Here is a 20,178-nt window from a genome sequence, read left to right as displayed (position 1 = left end):
TTATCTGGGTCATTAAGAGCTTTTTTATACAGTTCTCTGTGTATTCTTGCCTCCTCTTCTTAATCTCTTCTGCCTCTGTTAGGTCCTTACCTCTCCTTTATCATGCCCATCCTTGTATGATATGCTCCTTTGACATCTCCAATTTTCTTGAAGAGATCTCTAGTCTTTCCCATCCTATTGTTTTCCTCTATTTCTTTGCATTGTTCATGGAAGAAGGCCTTCTTACCTCTCCTTGCTATTTTCTGGAACTCTGTATTCCGTTGGGTGCATCTTTCCCTTTCTCCTAGCTTTTTGCAAGGTGTCCTGTATGTCTACTATACCTCAGTTCAGCTGTTAAAATGAAAAAAATAAAAGTTACCAGAAGTTAAAATTTAGTCTGGAAAAAAAAGATATATGAAACACAGACCCCAATTTTTTACTTTTAAAAAATGAGCTAAAAGTGGGGGGAGGGGTGAGCTGGAAGACTGGGACTGACCTATATACTCTACTGATACTGTGCATAAAATAGGTAACTAATGAGAACCTCTGTGTAGCTCAGGGAACCCTACTCAGTGCTCTGTGACGACCTAAATAGGAAGGAAATCCAAAACAGAGGGGTATACGTATCCATATAGCTGATTCACTTTGCTATACAGCAGAAACCAACATAACACTGCAAAACAACTGTACTCCAATAAAAATAAAGAAAAATTTTAAAGGAGCAAAGAAAAGAAAGTTTAAAATAAAAATACATATTTATAGTAATCCAGAACTAAAACCCTAGATAATATCAATCCAGTGGTGGATAGGAGAAGCCAAAGGGAGATGAGTTGACATCCATCAGGTGGAGTCCAGTCAGGACGCAGAAACGCACCGCTGTTGCTAACAGTGAGAGCAGAACATGATCAAGGAGTTGGTAGCCAGGTTGTAAAGAACTGGAAAGTCAAAAAGGGAAACATTACCACGACCCCAAGCCTTCTTTTTCCCAGCAGTAGAGTTGTGCCAGTAGCAACAGTTGACCCTGGTTTGCAGGGCTCCCAACATCCCCTGGCCCCCAGTCTCCCCACTGCCCCCTAATTCCAACCTCACCTCGACTTCCCAAGAGTAACACCCCCCACTCAGAGCTCTCAGTTCCACTCTGCAGGGCTCCGCCTCCAAATTTCTAGATTTTAATAATTTCCATCTCCTCAAATATTTTCAGAAATATTGGGGAATTATAAACACCACTTGAAGAAATAATTAAGAAATTTTCACTGATTTTTTAAGCAAGATAATAGCAGTGAAGTTATGTTTCCCCCTCAAAAGTCTTTATCTTTTAAAGATTCATACTGAAATATTTACAGTTGAAATAATATTATGTCTGTTATTTTTCTCAAAATAATCTGACAGGAGGGATTGCTAAGGAGATGCAACTATAGATAAAGTAAGATAAGTAATCACTAATCACTAATTGATTATTATTACAAATGGATGATGCATAGGAGTTTGTTGACATTTGAAATCTTCCACAATGAAGGGTATTTTAAAAAGCTTAAACACAATAGTATTTATATCATGAAAACACATTCAAAAAAGTATGACTATCTAGTGCATTAGCATGGTTGCCGTTGCTGGGAGTGGGGATAAAAGGAAATAAAAATGAATGAATGAAGCACAAGAGTCTAGCCCAGACCAATGATCAAACTTTGCCATAAACTAAGGATTACAATTGGCTCAACTTTAGTACAATATAAGACAAAACAAAGTCCCAAGGCTTTAGACAGGCATTTTAGGTCTTCTAGATTTGGATTTGACCTACTTTTAAAACATTTTTTATCATTCACCTTCAAAATCTAACATCCCGTCAAAATGGAATGTTCACTTGGATCACGAGCAGCCAGTTCTCTTACATGATGTAGTTCCTAATGGTCCTACTGCCTCCAACTCTGTGTCTGCATCCCAGTCTCTGTATAACAATTTGTCACTGGCCCTTCAAAGTCTAGCCCATATAACAGCGCCACTGATGCCTCGCCAGTGACCCTTTCTTCCAATGGAGAAAAATCTACATATAAAACAAAACAGAAACAAAAAACATAGCACTTTATCAGAATTTTGCTTAAATAATTATCCTGTTCTTATTTGTACTAGAGGGCTTGGGTTTTTTGTTTGTGTTTTAATTTACTGTAGCTCTAAAGATCCAGTTCTTCACAGTGTAGTATCCTAGGAAACGTACCAGTTGTATTCATCTCTGTATCCCATGCTTAGCACTGTGTCTCGAATATTGCAAGTGTCTCCTGAATGATCAGTGAGGGAAGAAGGCAGAAAGGGTTGGAGGGAAGAAAAGAAAGGTTGAAATGAATGAATGAACTGTGTTATCTCAAGGAAGAAAACTGATTAAAAAAAAAAATCCAAACTCACTTAAAACTGTGGGAATGATTTTTTAGGAAAAGATGTCATCACTTTTGTAACTGTTACTTCTCAGTTGTCCAGAGCTTCCTTTTTTTAAAAGCATGTGAGCACATATATCAAATGGGATAAAAGAAAGAAAGACGCAAGGTAAACACGGAAAAACATGTTCAGACGCCGTTTTGTTAGGACACTGTCCCACTTTTATGCCCGAAACAAGGGCAGCAACATGGAAGGCAGATTTCAATCCGTTGCATTTTGAGGAGAGGTGTGCTTCCCTGGACTTACCCTACCTCCCGAAGCTGATAGACTTAGCAAGAGGCAAAAACAGGCAGGAGGACAAAGAAAACTCAGTCTTCTTGCCGGTGGTGGCATAGAGAGCTGGGCAAGACTGAAGGCGGGAGGAGAAGGGACGACAGAGGATGAGATGGTTGGACAGCATCACCGACTCGATGGACATGAGTTTGAGCAAGCTCCAGGAGTTGGTGATGGACAGGGAAGCCTGTGGTGCTGCAGTCCATGGGGCTGCAGAGTCGGACACGACTGAACTGAACTGATAGTCTGGAGCTATCATCCCCTGCCTTATTTTCGTAGGTCTGTGACTTTGGACAAGTCATTCAACCTCCGATTCTCTGAGTTCTCTGATTTTACAATGGGGCATCACTATTGTCGTCCCCATTGTTCTTGCTGACTGTCTTTTCTGAATTTTCTTGTAAATGACTTGATGCCTTTGGGGGGGACAGGAGGCTGCTGCAGCGTTTCCTTGTTAAGAAGGAACCACCTGGACATTCTAAGGAGACTAGTCTCTGGAAGGAGGGTGGGCGAAAAGGAGGGATGCAGACCCCAGGCGGCAATGAGGTAAGGAGGCGTGGGCAGGAGCTCCCCTAAACGGCTTGGCGACCACCTGGCTTCCAGCAGAGCTGGGCGCCAGGGACATCTCAGCCTCCACAATGGGATGTCACCAAAATTCCGATGACTGCACGTTGCCAGCGACAGCATCCTGGGACTTTCCTCTCTCTGCAGACCTGGGAAGGCTCTGGAGAGGGTCCCTGATGCCAGAGGATGCAGAAGCCGGGGCCCAGACAGACCTGGAGAGAGAGCTGAGTCCGTCCCAGAGACAGGAGAGGGGCGGCTTCTAAGCCTGGTTGTTCGGTGCCTCTTCCAGGGCTCTAGAAACACTAGTGGGAGTGTGAGGGGTGTGGCAGGGGCTGAGGTCAACCAGTCACATTCTGGGGCAAAGAATCATGACAAATTGGATATTAAAAATTAATATCACACTACATATAAAATTAATATTACAATTAATATTCACACACTGCTATCTATAAAATAGGTAACTAATAAGGACCTACTGTATAACACAGGAGAAACTGCTTAGTACTCTGTAGACCGTACATGGGAAAAGAATCTTATAAAAGAGTGGCTGTATGTATACATATAACTGATTCATTTTCCTGTACACCTGAAACTAACACAAATTGTAATCAATTATTCTCCAATACAATTTTTTAATTAATGACATTTCATTTTATACCCCAGGTGGATGAAAGCAAGACTTGCTGCCAAAATCACCATGTACGTCATGCCATATTTTGCCAGTTCTAAGATGCCATTACATTTGACCCTTGACTAAGGATGGGATTAGAGGCACTGACCCTTTTCACAGTTTCACAGTTGAGAACCCATGTATAACTTATAGTGAACTCTCCATACTATTTAAAAGGAGTAACTGTCAATAATAAGGTGATAATTCTTACTCAAAAGGTAAGGTGAGACTACGTATTGTGGTTTTTTTTGGAAAAGCTTTCTAACTGCTTTATTTGACCATTAAAAGTTGCTAAAATTTTATCTATTTAGTCTCCAAGTAAATGTAGATGTACCTTAAACCAATTATTTAACTAACATTTTATTGGAAGCAAAACACTATGGGGTTATATAAATAAGAATTTAAAATGAGATGTAGCCCAGATACTGTAGACGATTAATACTAAAACAGATGTATTAGGACTTCCCTGGAGTAGCAGTAGATAGGAATCTGCTTGCCAATGCAGGGGACACAGGTTTGATCCCTGGTCCAGGAAGATCCCACATGCCTCAGAGCAGCTAAACCTGTGCACCACAGCTGCAGAGCCCAAGCGCTGGATCTAATGAAGCCTGAGTGCCTAGAGCCTGTGCTCAGACAGAAGAGGAGCCACATCAATGAGAAACTCGCACACAGCGACAGAGAGTAGCGCCTGCTTGCTGAACCTAGAGAAAGCCTGCACAAAGCAATGAAGACCCAGCACAGCCAAAAATAAATAAATAAAATAATTTTTTTTTAATCATAAAGAGGATATATGAAATGGTGAGAAGATAATTGCTATCATATGTATAGAAGGAGTCAAACTTTGGTTAATTGGAGGATAGGAGGAAAACAGAACTCTTTTCACAAAACAATTGATATTTTATTATGGCTTACTCCAGGTAATATGAAAATAATAAAATAGAGTTCCTTAAAATTTATGGTTATAGCAGATATAGAAATATTTCCTTATAGTTGCTATTTACTCTTAAAAGCTATACTATGCGTATGTAATAAAAATAAATGCATTTCCTACTATTACTCATCACTTCTATCAAAGGTTAATAGTTATATTATTCTAGAATCATCAGTATACAAGTTTTTCAGAATCAGTTTATAAATATCTTGTTTTAAACATCACTGTCTCATAGGGGTTTTTCTGAGGCCATCTCCCATCTTCACTATATCCTCCTCTCCTTATTCCTTGCCATAGCACTCTTTTACTGTCATGAGGGTGTTAGCTGCTCAGTTGTGTCTAACTCTTAGTGACCCCAGGGACAACAGCTCCTCTGTTTGTGGAATACTCCAGGCATGAATACTGGGGTTGTCATTCCCTCCTCCAGGGGATCTTCCCAACCCACTGATCAAACTCGAGTCCCCTGCATTGCAGGCAGATTCTTTACTGTCTGAGCCACCAGGGAAGCCCATAATTTAAAGATATGCATTAACTCATACATCTCTTAACACCACTTTCTTTCTACCCAACCTGGCTGTAAATGGAGAGAGAACTACCCTGCCTTTTGTTTATTTCTTTGTCCTAGCACCTAGCACAGTACAGGGCACCCAGTAGGCAATTAATAACTACTCATTCGATCTCTTTCTGTTTCCCTACTACCCTAACCTTACTCCTTTTCCTGCCTCTTTCCCTTTAAAAAAAAAAAATTATTGAAGTACAGTTGATTTACAACATTTTGTTTCAAATGTAGAGCAAAGTAATTCAGAATATATTCTTTTTCAGATTCTTTGCACTGGAAAGGGTTGCCATTTCCTTCTCCATTTTCCCATATAGATTATTACACATTATTGAGTAGAGTTCCGTGTGCTATATAGTAGGTCCTTGTTGGTTATCTATCTTACATACAGTGGTGTCACTCCCAAATTCCTACTGTATCCCTCTTTCTCATTTTAGCACTCAACACTTCTGAGCTCCTCCGTTAACCCCTGCAAAGTGTTCACCAACCTCTGGAACTAGGAGACCATCTCTGAGAAGCAGAAGTTAAAGAGAGCTGCCCTTAAGGATGGTGCCACCATCCCAAGACAGGAGAAGGAACATAGAAATGCTACAGAACATGGGGATGGGATGGGGAAAAAAAGACCTTTGACTCCAACACCCACAGGGCAACAGCTGACTCTGAAGGAGATCCCTGGGCCCCTTGCCTTTGATCCCCTTTGCCCTGGGAAAGAGCAGGGGTGTCCAGACAGCTGAAGGGGAGAAGCAAGGCAGTAAATACCTGGATTTGAATTTGAATTCTGCCGTTTACTTGATTAGTTCAGTTCAGTTCAGTCGCTCAGTCGTGTCCGACTCTTTGCGACCCCATGAATCACAGCATGCCAGGCCTCCCTGTCCATCACCAACCCCCGGAGTTCACTCAGACTCACGTCCATCGAGTCAGTGATGCCATCCAGCCATCTCATCCTCTGTCGTCCCCTTCTCCTCCTGCCCCCAATCCCACCCAGCATCACAGTCTTTTCCAATGAGTCAACTCTTCCCATGAGGTGGCCAAAGTACTGGAGTTTCAGCTTTAGCATCATTCCTTCCAAAGAAATCCCAGGGCTGATCTCCTTCAGAATGGACTGGTTGGATCTCCTTGCAGTCCAAGGGACTCTCAAGAGTCTTCTCCAACACCACAGTTCAAAAGCATCAATTCTTCGGCACTCAGCTTTCTTCACAGTCCAACTCTCACATCCATACATGACCCCTGGAAAAACCATAGCCTTGACTAGACAGACCTTTGTTGGCAAAGTAATGTCTCTGCTTTTCAGTATGCTATCTAGGTTGGTCATAACTTTCCTTACTTGATAGGTAACTTTTAAATATGCTTAAATCCTTAAAGATTGCTTTTTCCAACTGCCACGTGGAGTTCATATTGCTGGGCCCCACATGATGGTCATGAGAATTAAATCAAAGGATGCTTAAGAGTTTGAACACAGTCACACGCACAAACTATGGCCTCAGTGAATGCAGTGTAGCCTCCATAGTTATTGGATCCTGGCCTTGAATTAGATGAATCAGCTTCTTTCATCTTTTCCAGTCTTATAGAATGAATCACCTACCTGGTATCTTCCCAACGAGATACCGTATCTTAAATATGCACAACTATAGCTTTGGTTTGTTTTTATGTTAACAATAGACACTACTCAAAGAGATCCTGTTCTGCTCCTCCTCTACCTTACATGCAGCCAGTGTGAATACTGAGACACTGCAAGCTTTCTCACAAGGTAAAGGATGTCCATCTTACTCTCTGTGCTTGAGATTGGCTTGGGAGGCCCCTCAAAATACCTCAAATATAGTTTTAGAAATAAGATGGTAAATAGGCCCATATCTTTTATTCATACAGGCACTCCTCTTTTTATTACAGTTTGAAGATGTTGCATTTTTCACAAATTGAAGGTTTGTGGCAACCCCACATCAAGCAAGCCTATTCATGCCATTTCTTCAGTACCATTTGCTCACTTCATGTCTCTACATCTCATTTTTTAAAATTCTTTCAATAGCTTACACTATTTCATTACTATTCTGTTTATCATAATGATCCATGATCAGTGATCTTCAATGTTACTACTAAAACCTGCTTAAGGCTCAGATGGTGGTTACCTTTTTTTAGAAATAGAGTATTTTTTAACTTAAAACTTTACATTTTTTAAGACATAGCGCTGTTGCTCTTAATAGACTACAGCATAATGTAAATGTAACTTTTATATGCAGTGGGAAACCAAAATATTCATATGACTCACTGTGTTGATATTTGCTTTATTGTGGTGCTCTGAACCAGACCCACTCCTAATCTTTCAGAGGTCTGCCTGTAGTACCTGCAGAGAACCTTCTTCTGTAGAGAATTTTTTTGAGGCCCTTTCATGTAGGTTATGCTGGCACCCCACTCCAGTACTCTTGCCTGGAAAATCCCATGGATGGAGGAGCCTGGTGGGCTGCAGTTCATGGGGTTGCTAAGAGTCGGACGTGACTGAGCGACTTCACTTTCACTTTTCACTTTCATGCATTGGAGAAGGCAATGGCAACCCACTCCAGTGTTCTTGCCTGGAGAATCCCAGGGATGGGGGAGCCTGGTGGGCTGCCGTCTGTGGAGTCACACAGAGTCGGACACCACTGAAGCGACTTAGCAGCAGCAGCAGCAGCCTCATATTATACACCAATTTTTATTCCCTTCCTCTGTGACTCTGGATTGCAATACTAAGGCGATTACTAAACTACAAGCCTCAGGGGAAACAAAACATAATAGTCATTTTTTTTTTTATATTTCAACAGTCTTCTTTCTAAATACGGCTAAAAGAAACTCAGCTTTCCTTAATCATGCAATAACATGTTACCTGAATTAATGTTAACATACTTTAAAAAATTGAAGTAAATATTTGAAGGCTTATGTTGGCATTTCTTTTTACCTTTTAAATAAACTACCATATAATCATCTGAATATAAAACAGCCCCACAATGATATAAACTAGCCATAACTTGAAAACAAAAAACTCAGAGACCTCAGAACATATTACCCTAGTTAAAATGGGGTGAACTGAATCTCCTTTTTACAACTATAAAATACAAATATGGATAAAAGAGAAAACTCTTGCTTGGGGTTCCATCTTGAAGAAGCATAATGTATGTTTGTTTCTTATGAGGAAAAAAAAAACAGGATTTATAAACAAACTTGGGCATAATATAATATGGATTAAATTATTTGTTTCTTACAAATGTGACATCTTCAAATGTACCAAATATCTGAAAAATGGAACTATTTGTACATTTCCCTCTGTTTTACAGTTTAGGTGCCTCCAACACCCAGGGAAAGGAATTTTCTTTCTTGTGGTCTCAGTGTAGCCAATGCCATTAATTCAAGGCAATGCCATTAATGATCATTTTCAACCCAAGTAAATTAAAAAAAAAAAAACCTTGACCCATGTAATGTGTTGAGTCAATTTAATGAAACTCAAATCAAATATTCTTTAATGTTTTGACACTATTTTGACATACTTAAATCTCACCATAAATCTTTCATAACTACTTTAGGTTTTAGAAACCGTTTAAATACTACGCTTCTAAGATCTAGAGATTCATAACAAACTATCAAAGGTAACTAAAGCATCTGTCTTTCAATAGCAATTACAATGATTATCTCATTTTGAAGAAATTTAAGAAGGAAACTATATGCCCTACCTGAAGGAAAAGGGAGGAAAAAAACTCTACTTCAACTAAGAGAGTTCAGCCCTAGCAGGTATGTGCATGCTAAATTGCTTCAATCGTGTCCAACTCTTTGACCCCATGGACTGTAGCCCCTCAGGCTCTTCTGTCCATGGGATTCTCCAGGCAAGAATACTGGAGTGAGTTGCCTTGGCCTCCTCCAGGGGAGCTTCCCAACCCAGGGATCGAATCCACGTCTGTAACGTCTCCTAATACTGGCAGGCGGGTTCTTTACCACTAGCACCGCCCAGGAAGCCCAGGCAGGAGCAAAGGAACATTCTCTAGAGCTGGCAGCTTCTTTGGCTTGCAAAATCACAGGACTGGTAGTTAAATCATTTGTAAAACTAACCACAAGAAGGTCTAGCATACATAAATCATCACAGTAACAATTACTGCTCTCTATTGCTTTCTTCAAAATGGCACCTAAAAATCATCACATCTATTCTCCTGTTTATTGTCTGTCTTCTCCACCTAGAAGGAAAGTTCATGAGAACAGAAATGTGGTCCTTCCCATTCATCCAAAGTCCCCAGTACCATGAGCAGGACCTACATAAAGTGAGTACCTAGTAAATATTTGTTAAATAACCAAGCACACACATCCGCCGGCAGAACATTGCCTCCATGGTATAACTATGTATCATCTAAACATCTAAAAGTTCTTTGCAGCCCAGATCAACACTGGTGCTCATTTCAGAGCTACTTTGTGGACATATTTAATTCATGTTCTTAAATATTAAAGGATATCTGTAAAAGATTTCTTAGGCATTTGTTTTGCACAGTGAAAAGAAGACAGCACCTAAATTTAACTTCAGTTGGAATCTTACCTTCAAGGACAAATTCTCACACCCGAGGTTTTAGCTCTTGCTATCACCCCTGCAACTTTTTTTTAAACCTTTTATTTTGTATTGGAGTATAGCCAATTAACAATGCTGCGATAGTTTCAGATGGACAGCAAAGGTGACTCAGTCATACATAAACATACATCCATTCTCCCCCAAACGCCCCTCCCATCCAGGCTGCCGCAAAGCACTGAGTAGAGTTCCATGCGCCATACTGTAGTTCCTTGTTGCTTATCCATTTAAATCTAGCCGTGGGGACACAGGTTTGACCCCTGGTCTTGGAGGATCCCACGTGCTGCAAATACTGAGCCTGTTGTCTAGAGCCGGTGCCCCGCAACAAGAGAGCACATCCCATTGAAAAGGCACCGCAAGGAGGAAGTAGCCCCCACCCACCGCGACCCCCCAAAGCCCACGTGCAGCAGTGAAGAGCCAGCGCAGCCAGAAATAGTTAATTCTCACCCTTGCATTTTACTTACGACTCAGAAAACCTACTGAATTTCCCCCAACACACACATCTGCAACTACAGGACCAAGACCCGCCTGACCTTTCCCTGTACATGAAAATGGCTCGTGAGCTCTCACACAAGTTACATTTGGTTTTCCTCCGCAGGATAAAGGGCCTGGTCTATGTGCTTGAAAGACATCTCTGGACAGAGAAATTTATTTTCTATACCGTGAGTTTTAGTGAATAGTACTGAAAAGGAGTGGCCTGTTTTATACTCATGGGTTTACTTTAAGGAGCATACTTATTGAATATTTTCCTTTAAAAAGAAATCATTTCTTGAGGGTCTTCTAGCAGTTTCCACGGTACGGTTATCTCTCATCCAGTCTTTCTCCCTATCTTCCTCCAGCAGCATATGACTTAAGGAATTCCTCAAATACCCAAAAGTCCTGGACAAAGAAATTAAAATACACAGAGAGAGAAAACAGAAATGTACAAAAACTAAAGACGTCAAGTTTAAGAGTTTCTTTTGTCTACTCTTGAGCCAGTAAAGATGATTATCTGGTTCTGAAAGTCTCTACCATATGAAATGAAGGCATCACTCTTGGGGCAAGAAAGGTCCTGAATGTTCTGTCAAAAGACCCAGGTTTAAGTGCAAGTTCTATCATTGAACGTTTCTCCAGCTCAGTCTCCCCATCTCTAAAAGGAAGTCATATTACAATTCTACAGGATTATATAATCTGGTGAAAAGGAGGGCTTACATATTAAGACAGCCTATGTGTGACGTCAGCCTGCAGGTGGGAGGTCAGGTGAGGGTACAGTTAGGACAGTCTTTGGGGAAAGATGGGCTGAATCTGGGCGGTCAAGCCATCACCTGATGGAGAGAGATGATGATGTCACCAGCTGCCCCTGGCCGGCGGCTTCTCTATGCAGAGAAGAAAGCTGTTTCCTGGACCAGCCTTCCTTTTGCATTTGTTCTTGAAAGACAATTGCTTGAGAACATTTTGGTTGTTTTTCTTCCCCTTCTTCTATTTACTTACTTTTATTTTTTTCCCTGTTGATTAGGGATATTTTGAAAAGGGAGGATAGGAGGAAGCTATCTGCTAAACTTCAAAGCTATCTTCCTTTAAATTAATTTTTATTGAGTATAGTTGATTTACAATGTTGCATCCATTTCTGCTGCACCAAATATATACAGTAGATTTTTATTAGTTGTCTGTTTTGTATCTGGCAGTGTGTATGTATCAGTCCCAATCTCCTACTCTGTCCCTCCCCCTGCTGAACTTCAAGTCTTGAAGCACGGGGTTAGTGCAGAAACATTCGAGAGTCAACATCCACTGGCAGGTGCTGGCAGAGCTGGAGCAGTGATTAAGTGTTCCCAGCCTGGCCTTATGCTAGTGGTGCCACTTTGGGGCAACATAGGTAACCTCTCAGCCTCAGTATCCTCCTTGTAAAATTACCCAACTCCACAGGGGGTGATTGAAGAACCAAATGAGATATCAAACATATGTGAAAGCTACCCTGTCATATACAAATATGAGTAATTAGTAGTGCTTCTTCTTAGAACTTAGAGAAGGCAATGGCACCCCACTCCAGTACTCTTGCCTGGAAAATCCCATGGATGGAGGAGCCTGGTAGGCTGCAGACCATGGGGTTGCGAAAAGTCAGACATGACTGAGCGACTTCACTTTCACTTTTCACTTCCATGCATTGGAGAAGGAAATGGCAACCCACTCCAGTGTTCTTGCCTGGAGAATCCCAGGAACGGGGGAGCCTGGTGAGCCGCCATCTATGGGGTCGCACAGAGTCGGACACGACTGAAGCGACTTAGCAGCAGCAGTTCTTAGAACTAGTGGGGCATAGAGAGAAAATGATGACTGAGCAGCTTAAATTTGTAAAACAAAGCAAGGCCGTCTACTATAAGTCCTGTGAATCAGGAATCCACACAGTTAAGAACAGTCAATAAAATGGTTGATGGGAAGCCCTGGTTGCAGGTTAGGTATATGAGACACGCTCATTCCCTCACCCCCTTAACGCCCCCCTTTCTTCTGTCAAAGCACTTGGTAGGCCATAAAGGCCGATTCAAAATGTAGGTATTACTGTTTACTCAGTTTTGTTTTTAGCAGTGTGAGGAATGAACTTGGACTTTGAAGGCAAACGGGCCTGGTATCAAACCCTGGTTTTGCTGTTTCCTTGCTGTTTCTAGGTGTGGCCTTTGAGGATGGAATAATCTGTGAGCCTCAGCCTCCTCTTCTGTGAAATGGGCTCTTACCTACAGAAGTTGTTCCCAAACTTTTTTATGACATGGAAAATTGAAACTGTTAGTCACTCGGTTGCTTCCAGCTCTTTGCAACCCCATGGACTGTAGCCCACCAGGCTCCTCTGTCCAAGGAATTCTCCAGGCAAGAACACTGGAGTGGGTCGCCATTCCCTTCTCCCGGGTGGGGGATGGGGGGAGTCTTCCCGAACCAGGGATCAAACCTGGGTCTTCTGCATTGCAGACAGATTCTTTACCATCTGAGCCACCAGGCCACCTTGAAAAGGAGAATATTCTTACTGCAAAGGATGCTGCCACCCACAGTGAGATGTGAACGGACCAGGAGGCTCTGATCACCCAGATCAGGTCCTGCTTTATTTGGCTTTTGGGGGAGGAATAAATGTGAAGCAGGGAGGGGCTGCCCATCCCAAGTAGTGCTTCATGACAACTCATTTTGTGAACTCACTGGCCCACGCTGCCACGAGCTGTGACCTGCCCTCCTTGACATCCTTACAACACCCCCACCCGCCACCATGCAGGCAGCTGCTGGGTAGCAAACCGATCTCCACTTTGTCCAGGCTTCTTCTTGGGGAGAAATATGGTAGAAGAAGCCCATGGAGGTTTGACTGAATTACCCTTCCCAAAAACACACTAGAAGAAATCATAAAACCTTAAAAATGAAACTGTCAGAGAGGCAACTTTCAGTGGCCACTAGAGAGCTTTGAATCCCAGTGTTTACAGGCTGTTGTTACTCAAAAGCCTAGTATCTGTCGGCCTTTCCAGAAAAGAAGCATCCAGGGCTTGGAAGATGCTTTGTGAACTCTCTGGTCCTTGAATACAATAGCGCTGGTCCTCTGGAAATTCCTCCCCTGCCTTGGCTGATACAAAAGAAATAACCATTTCAAGAGCCTCTACCTAATACGTGTCAGATGTTTTGCATGTTATTTTCAATCTTTACAATCAGCAAACTATTGCCCAGGGTTAAAGGTGGGCAGAGCTGGGATTCCAATTCTCAAACTGAGATTTCTTCCAGAATGTTGTCAGGCTGCAACCAGCAGGCCTCAAAGTCCTGAAGGCCAACTTCGAAACCAAAGAAAGAGCCTAGAGTCAGCAACGGAGACATCAATGGTGTAATGAATGGGGGAGCTCGCACGTGGGAAGCAAGGTCCTGGAGCAACACCCCGCCCGCCACGTGGCAGTCTTTGATGGGGGTGGAGGGTGGGAGTAGGAAGGGTATGTGTGCTGCGGCGGGCTACCGGTTATAGAGGAATTGGTGTCAGCTTGAGGTGGCTCAGATGGTAAAGCGTCTGCCTACAATGTCAGAGACCGGGGTTCAATCTCTGGGTTGGGAGGATCTCCTGGAGAAGGAAACGGCAACCCACTCCAGTATTCTTGCCTGGAAAATCCCATGGACAGAGGAGACTGGTAGGCTACAGTCCATGGGGTCGCAATGAGTCGGACACGACTGAGCGACTTCACTTTCCTTTCACTTTGACTCATAGATTACCAGGGGAACAAGCAGAGAGGCACACCCCTCCACTGGCCTTCTGATAAACTATCATGATGGAGATGTTCTAAAGTTAGGACAATCCCTAGCTGGGGAGGCAAGTATGTAGGAAGTCAGTCCTGTGAGTATGGTGTAGGTGGAGTAGGCGCTGGTGGAGCAGGGGTGGACACGAAGCAAGAGAACAGCCGTCCTGGGGACATCCTGATGCTAGAAGAGTGGTTGAGACGCCACACTTCTGCTGCAAGGGGCAAGGGTTCGATTCCTGGTCTCTAAGATCCCGCATGCTGCACGGTGTGGCCAAAAGCTTTATTTAAAAAAAGAGAAAAGTACCTTTGTATCGTGGGTGGCCAGATCACACATGTACCATACTTCCTGTCTAGTAGGAACAGAGCTTTTAAGGGAGCTAATGAGTTTCCATTCTTTAAAACTGAATTTTCAAGAAATCTAGACAGGGGATTAAGAACACTGCAGTTTAATGTTAATATTGGTACAGGTATATCTCTCATCTCACACAAACAGAAACTAAGATGCTATGGGGAGTAGACCGGAGTTAGAGCAGTCAGAAGCCACGAGGAAACCAGAAACAGGATAAAAGTAAGGGCCCTACCCTCTCCCTCCTACGGTAAGTTCCATAAGGGCATTACAGACCAAGAATGTACTAAGACAATTGTACATATCTGTGTTCATGGTAACTGCAAATAAAGATACTAACCTTTGTATATACTCAGTTTGTCTCAACTAACCATTCTGATGAACTTAGAAACCCTCGCAAAGATTTAAGGAAAAGCACCCATGCAATGCTCAGGATTAATCCTGAGCCACGTAGACCACGGTTTCTCACTGCTGACATTTTGAGCTGGATGATTGTGTGGGGCCGCCCTGTGCACTTATAGGATAAGTTGCATTTTATTTTTTAAAAAACACTTATTTATTTGGCTATTCCAGGTCTTCATTGCGGCATGTGAGAACTTTAGTTAGAGCATGTGGGATCTAAACCCCTGACCAGGGGTTGAAGTTGGTCCCCCTGCATTGGGAGCATGAAGTCTTAGCCACTGGACCATCAAGAAGTCTCGGATAAGGTACATCTTAGATGAGTTGATTCTCCCCCACCAAAGGTACCTATTACGTTTTAGCCTAAGTACCTCAATGAATGGCAGGGGTATTGTGCATGGAAAAATACCTTCAGGAAGAAAAATTACATTATTCCTTTTTTTTTTTTTCCTGTTAGGAATTGATCTTATCAAAGCAAAATTGCTCAATATTTAGTACAATTGCCTTTTTCTGTGTGTGTAATTATGGTTAGCGCCTTTTCACATCACGTCATCCACAAATGATGGCTTGCTGTGTGACAAAGGTGAATTATCTGATGTCATTTAACCTAGAATGAAGTTTGCATTTATCTGTGTGAACCAGTGTAAGTGAAATGGGAAGAAAAGGGTGTAGACTAACATTACAGATCTTTAAAAGGGTAAATCATGCTTGAAAGGCCTTACACTCCTTTTGACAATGGGCCTACTTTGACCACAACAATTATCCATTCCAGCTATTGTGAAATAGTTTATACTCCATGTGACAAGCACTGTTTTTTGGCTTTGTTTTTGGCTTTGATTTAAACTCAAGGTCCCATAATTTATAACAATAGTTAGAACATTTGGAATAAAAACCACTGGTTAACGTCAACCGTCTCCAATTTCTGAAGGAAGGAAACCGATTTCCAGTAAGAGATCAGCCGACTGCACACTCCTTCCCAGCTTCCTGGCTCTCTCATCCCCATGTTCCTCTTTCTTTCTTAGAGGCAAGGGCTCATTTAGAGCTCACCACTGGAGATCATTCTCAGTAAGATCTGCTCTAATGAGGGGATACCCCAAACAAGAGTAGCGGTGCAGCAACCCTGAGAGGGCGGTGGCCCAAATCCTGGAAATCTCTGCCCCCTCCCAAAAATAGTTGGAATAGTTCTCCCACTCATTAGCATATGAAATTACCCGGCCTGTAAAAACTAACCATGCCCCATTTCACAGCCGCATTCACCCTCTGAAATGGCCCACACTCTGTCTGTGGCGTGTGCTTCTCACTGAATCTGAATAAATCCACTTCTTACCTATCACTTTGTCTCTCACTGAATTCTTTCTGCAATGAGACATCAAGAACCTGAGCTTCATTTGGTCCTAAAACCAGGTACCACGGGTTTTGGCTGGGTTTGAGTCCCAGCACATGGGTTCAAGTCCCAGTCTGTGGTAAAAGGTTTCAGTTTCTCACGCCCACATCTTTAACCTCACCCCTGCTAACTCCTATCCACCTTCTTTACACACCCATGCTTTCCCAGCTTAATAGAGGCCTTCCCTTTACTGAGCAGATCTTTTGTAACTCTACATGAAAAAGAACATGTTTATATATATATATATATATATATATATTCATATAAACTAGGGGTTGGCTTTTAAAAACCAAGTTAGGTTTTTTTTCTTAAAATAACAATTGTGTATCTCAGCATCCTGTGTTAGAAATACTACACAATACAAAAAGATCTGCACTTTTTTCAACTAATTTAGTACTACTGACACCCGAGCTGTTTAGGTTGGAAAGGAAACCACATTTCCTCCAGATTCTCACTGAAACAGGTGAAGAGTGAGGAGATGGGTGGTCTCTGATGATGACACTGCTTTGCTTAGATCCACGCAGAAGGTTACCCCCTGAGCTAGGGTGAAGCCCGGTAGCTTCTTTTGGCTACTGTTCTTCTATCTTAAGGCTTAGGGACCTTCTTCAACATCATCAATTCAAATGCTGAACACGCAGCTGTGGGGAAAAATCCTTTCCACATCATTTGCATCATGTACGCTGAAGTTAACAGCACTGTGTGTTTATTTTCTACCAATAATTAAAAAGGAAGAAAATCTTAAGCTCCTCAGTGGCAGACCGGAGGTCTTTTGGGGAGAGGTGTGTCAAAACAGGAAGGCTGTGGTGGTATCAAGACCCAAGAAGAGTCCCACGGAAGGAAGCCCTCAGCTTCAGGCAGGATTCAAGGTGCAGCAGGAAGTGCACAGGCTTTGAAATTCACACTGCAGTTCAGCTCTGCATAGCAACGACCTGTTCACTGGATCTCTGCAGCTTCATCCAAGAACAAGGAAACAACCAGGGCTGTTCCATAGGCTTCCAGATCAAAGAGCTTGGTATAAGGCAGGCATAAAGAGTAAGGTGTTGACGACAGAGGATGAGATGGTTAGATGGCATCACCGACTCGATGGACATGACTTGAGCAAGCTCCGGGAGTTGGTGATGGAAAGGGAGGCCTGGCAGGCTGCAGTCCATAGGGTCACAAACAGTCCAACACGACTGAGCGACTGGACTGAGCTGAAATGACACCACCCGAGAGACCATCTGGCGGATGCTCAGGCCAAACGGAGCAGTAAGGCCTGGACAGGTCACCTGCAAACGACTTGAGGCTTAGAGGCCCCTAAGTACGGCCCTCTGCTTCCCGCATTGCCTCACTCAAGGCCAGCTGCGGGTTCTCCGCGGAGCTGCTGACTCAGGGGAAACCCAGAGCGATCTGGCTCCAGGGAAACACTATATATTTTTTCTCTTTGCCCGGAGGCCGGAAAACCGAAGAGACTGCAAGGGTAGCGGCTACACCCGCGGCCCCCACCGCCTCTGGGGCGGGAGCGGCGGAGCGCACTCCGACCCCTCGCAGGCTCTCCCAGGTTGACCCCGGGGACCGAGCCGGCACGAAGTGCTGAGTCACGGGGAGGCGGTGCCGCGCGCGGGGGCGGGCCGCGGTCACGTGCCGGGGGCCGGACCACAACAACGGCGCGGCGTGCAGCGCCCGCGCCGCCTCCCCGCGCGACCCGCCGGCCCTCGGAGCCTGCGCAGAGCGCCACCCCGCCGCGCCCGGCTCCGGCGCCCGGGTTTTCCCCGCGGCCCTGGGGGCGCGGCTTGCCGCTGGCCCCGGCGCTTGCAGGGCCGGATGAGATGTTCGTAGAGTCACCGGGTTCTGGCCCAGTGGGTCTTTCTCTCTTCTGTAGAACTGACCCTGAATCCGCCTTTGGTGAAGGCTGATTGTGCAGGCTACAAGCGCCTTCCTTTCGTCCTAGTCATCGTTAAAGTCCTGAACGTTCTGTGTGGGGCTGTCCGCTGAGAACCCACTCCCAGAAGTCGAAACCCAACCGTGGTGCAATCTACGGAACAAACTCAAGAAGTAAACCAAAAAATGCAAAACACTAATAGAGGGGAGTGAGTGTTGTTAAATATGGCTTCCCTTGGCCTTTACAAGGCATCCTGGAGGTCAATTAATTTAAGTAATACAAGATATTGAAAATATTACTGTTGCAACATGTAATCAAAATAAAACTACTGAGATATTTATGTCCTTCGTGTGTGTCCTTGAATCTGGTATGTGTCTTACCCTCACAACGCATCTCCAGTCCACTAAATTTTCTTTGGAAATACTTGCTCTGTATTTAGAGTTCACAAAATTAACAGATGAAAAAGTGGATTTCACACTCCCAATCTGTTCCAAATTTACTTAGAAGTTTTCCAGTAGCCACATGGAACATCAATTTAAAATTTTCTATTTTAGTGAATTAAAATCAAAGTAAAATTCAGTTTCTCCAATTAGCCACATTTCAAGTGCTCAGCCACATGTGGCTAATGGCTATTGTACTGAACAATGCCAGGGTATGCATATGTGAGATGAGATTATTAGAATTACAAAATGATCCTTTGGATGCCTGGCTTGGATGAGAAACAGTGACCAATACTATCTCTTCCTCCCCACTCCCCACACCACTTTCCTTCCATTTACACCAAGCACTTTTTTTAGAGCTAAAGATACAAGAGGCCTGAAATCAACTCTATCCCAGAGGAAGTCACTATCTAGCATGGAAATATTTTTTAAGCGATTCTATCATGATGTGGAGAAGGCAATGGCACCCCACTCCAGTACTCTTGCCTGGAAAATCCCATGGACGGAGGAGCCTGATGGGCTGCAGTCCATGGGGTCGCTAAGAGTCGGACATGACTGAGTGACTTCACTTTCACTTTTCACTTTCATGCATTGGAGAAGGAAATAGCAATCCACTCCAGTGTTCTTGCCTGGAGAATCCCAGGGACCGGGGAGCCTGGTGGACTGCTGTCTATGGGGTCGCACAGAGTCGGACACGACTGAAGTGACTTAGCAGCAGCAGTAGCATCATGATGTAGAAACAGTGATATGTACAAATGCAACCCAAATACAGAGAAGAGTAACTGGGACCCAAGGAATGAATAGGATTGTGTCAAATGGAGAATTCCAACCAGAGAAAAACAACAGAAAGTCAGAACCACACAGGTCTTGTGATTGGTGGGGAGGGTACAAGGAAGATTGGGCTATGGACAAAGTAGAATGAGGCTTGATTTTTATCCCAGCTGTTGAAACAGATGATTGAAACATTATCTTCTGAGCTTCAAATATCCTCATCCCCACTCACACTACACACACACACACACACACACACACCCACCCCTACGGACATTACAGCCAGACCTTGGGTTTCCATGTCCCCAGACCCTGAGATGGGCAAGTCCAATATGAAGGGTGGGGAGAAGAGACCCCTATGATCATTTATCCATTTGATAATCAGTAAGTGTTCGGTTCAGTTCAGTTCAGTTGCTCAGTCGTCTCCCATTCTTTGTGACCCCACGGACTGCAGCATGCCAGGCCTCCCCGCCATCACCAACTCCCGGAGTTTACTCAAACTCATGTCCATTGAGTCGGTGATGCCATCCAACCATCTCATCCTCTGTCGTCCCCTTCTCCTCCCACCTTCAGTCTTTCCCAGCATCAGGGTCTTTTCAAATGAGTCAGTTCTTCGCATCAAGTGACCAAAGTATTGGAGTTTCAGCTTCAGCATCATTCCTTCCAATGAATATTCAGGACTGATTTCCTTTAGGATGGACTGGTTGGATCTCCTTGGAGTCCAAGGGACTCTCAAGAGTCTTCTCCAACACCACAGTTCAAAAGCATCAATTCTTCAGCACTCAGCTTT

The sequence above is a fragment of the Bos mutus genome, chromosome 23 (assembly GCF_027580195.1).
Source record: "Bos mutus isolate GX-2022 chromosome 23, NWIPB_WYAK_1.1, whole genome shotgun sequence".
In the NCBI taxonomy this organism is placed as follows: Eukaryota; Metazoa; Chordata; class Mammalia; order Artiodactyla; family Bovidae; genus Bos; species Bos mutus.
The sequence above is the reverse complement of the archived record's forward strand: the minus strand, read 5'-3'. Positions refer to the sequence as shown.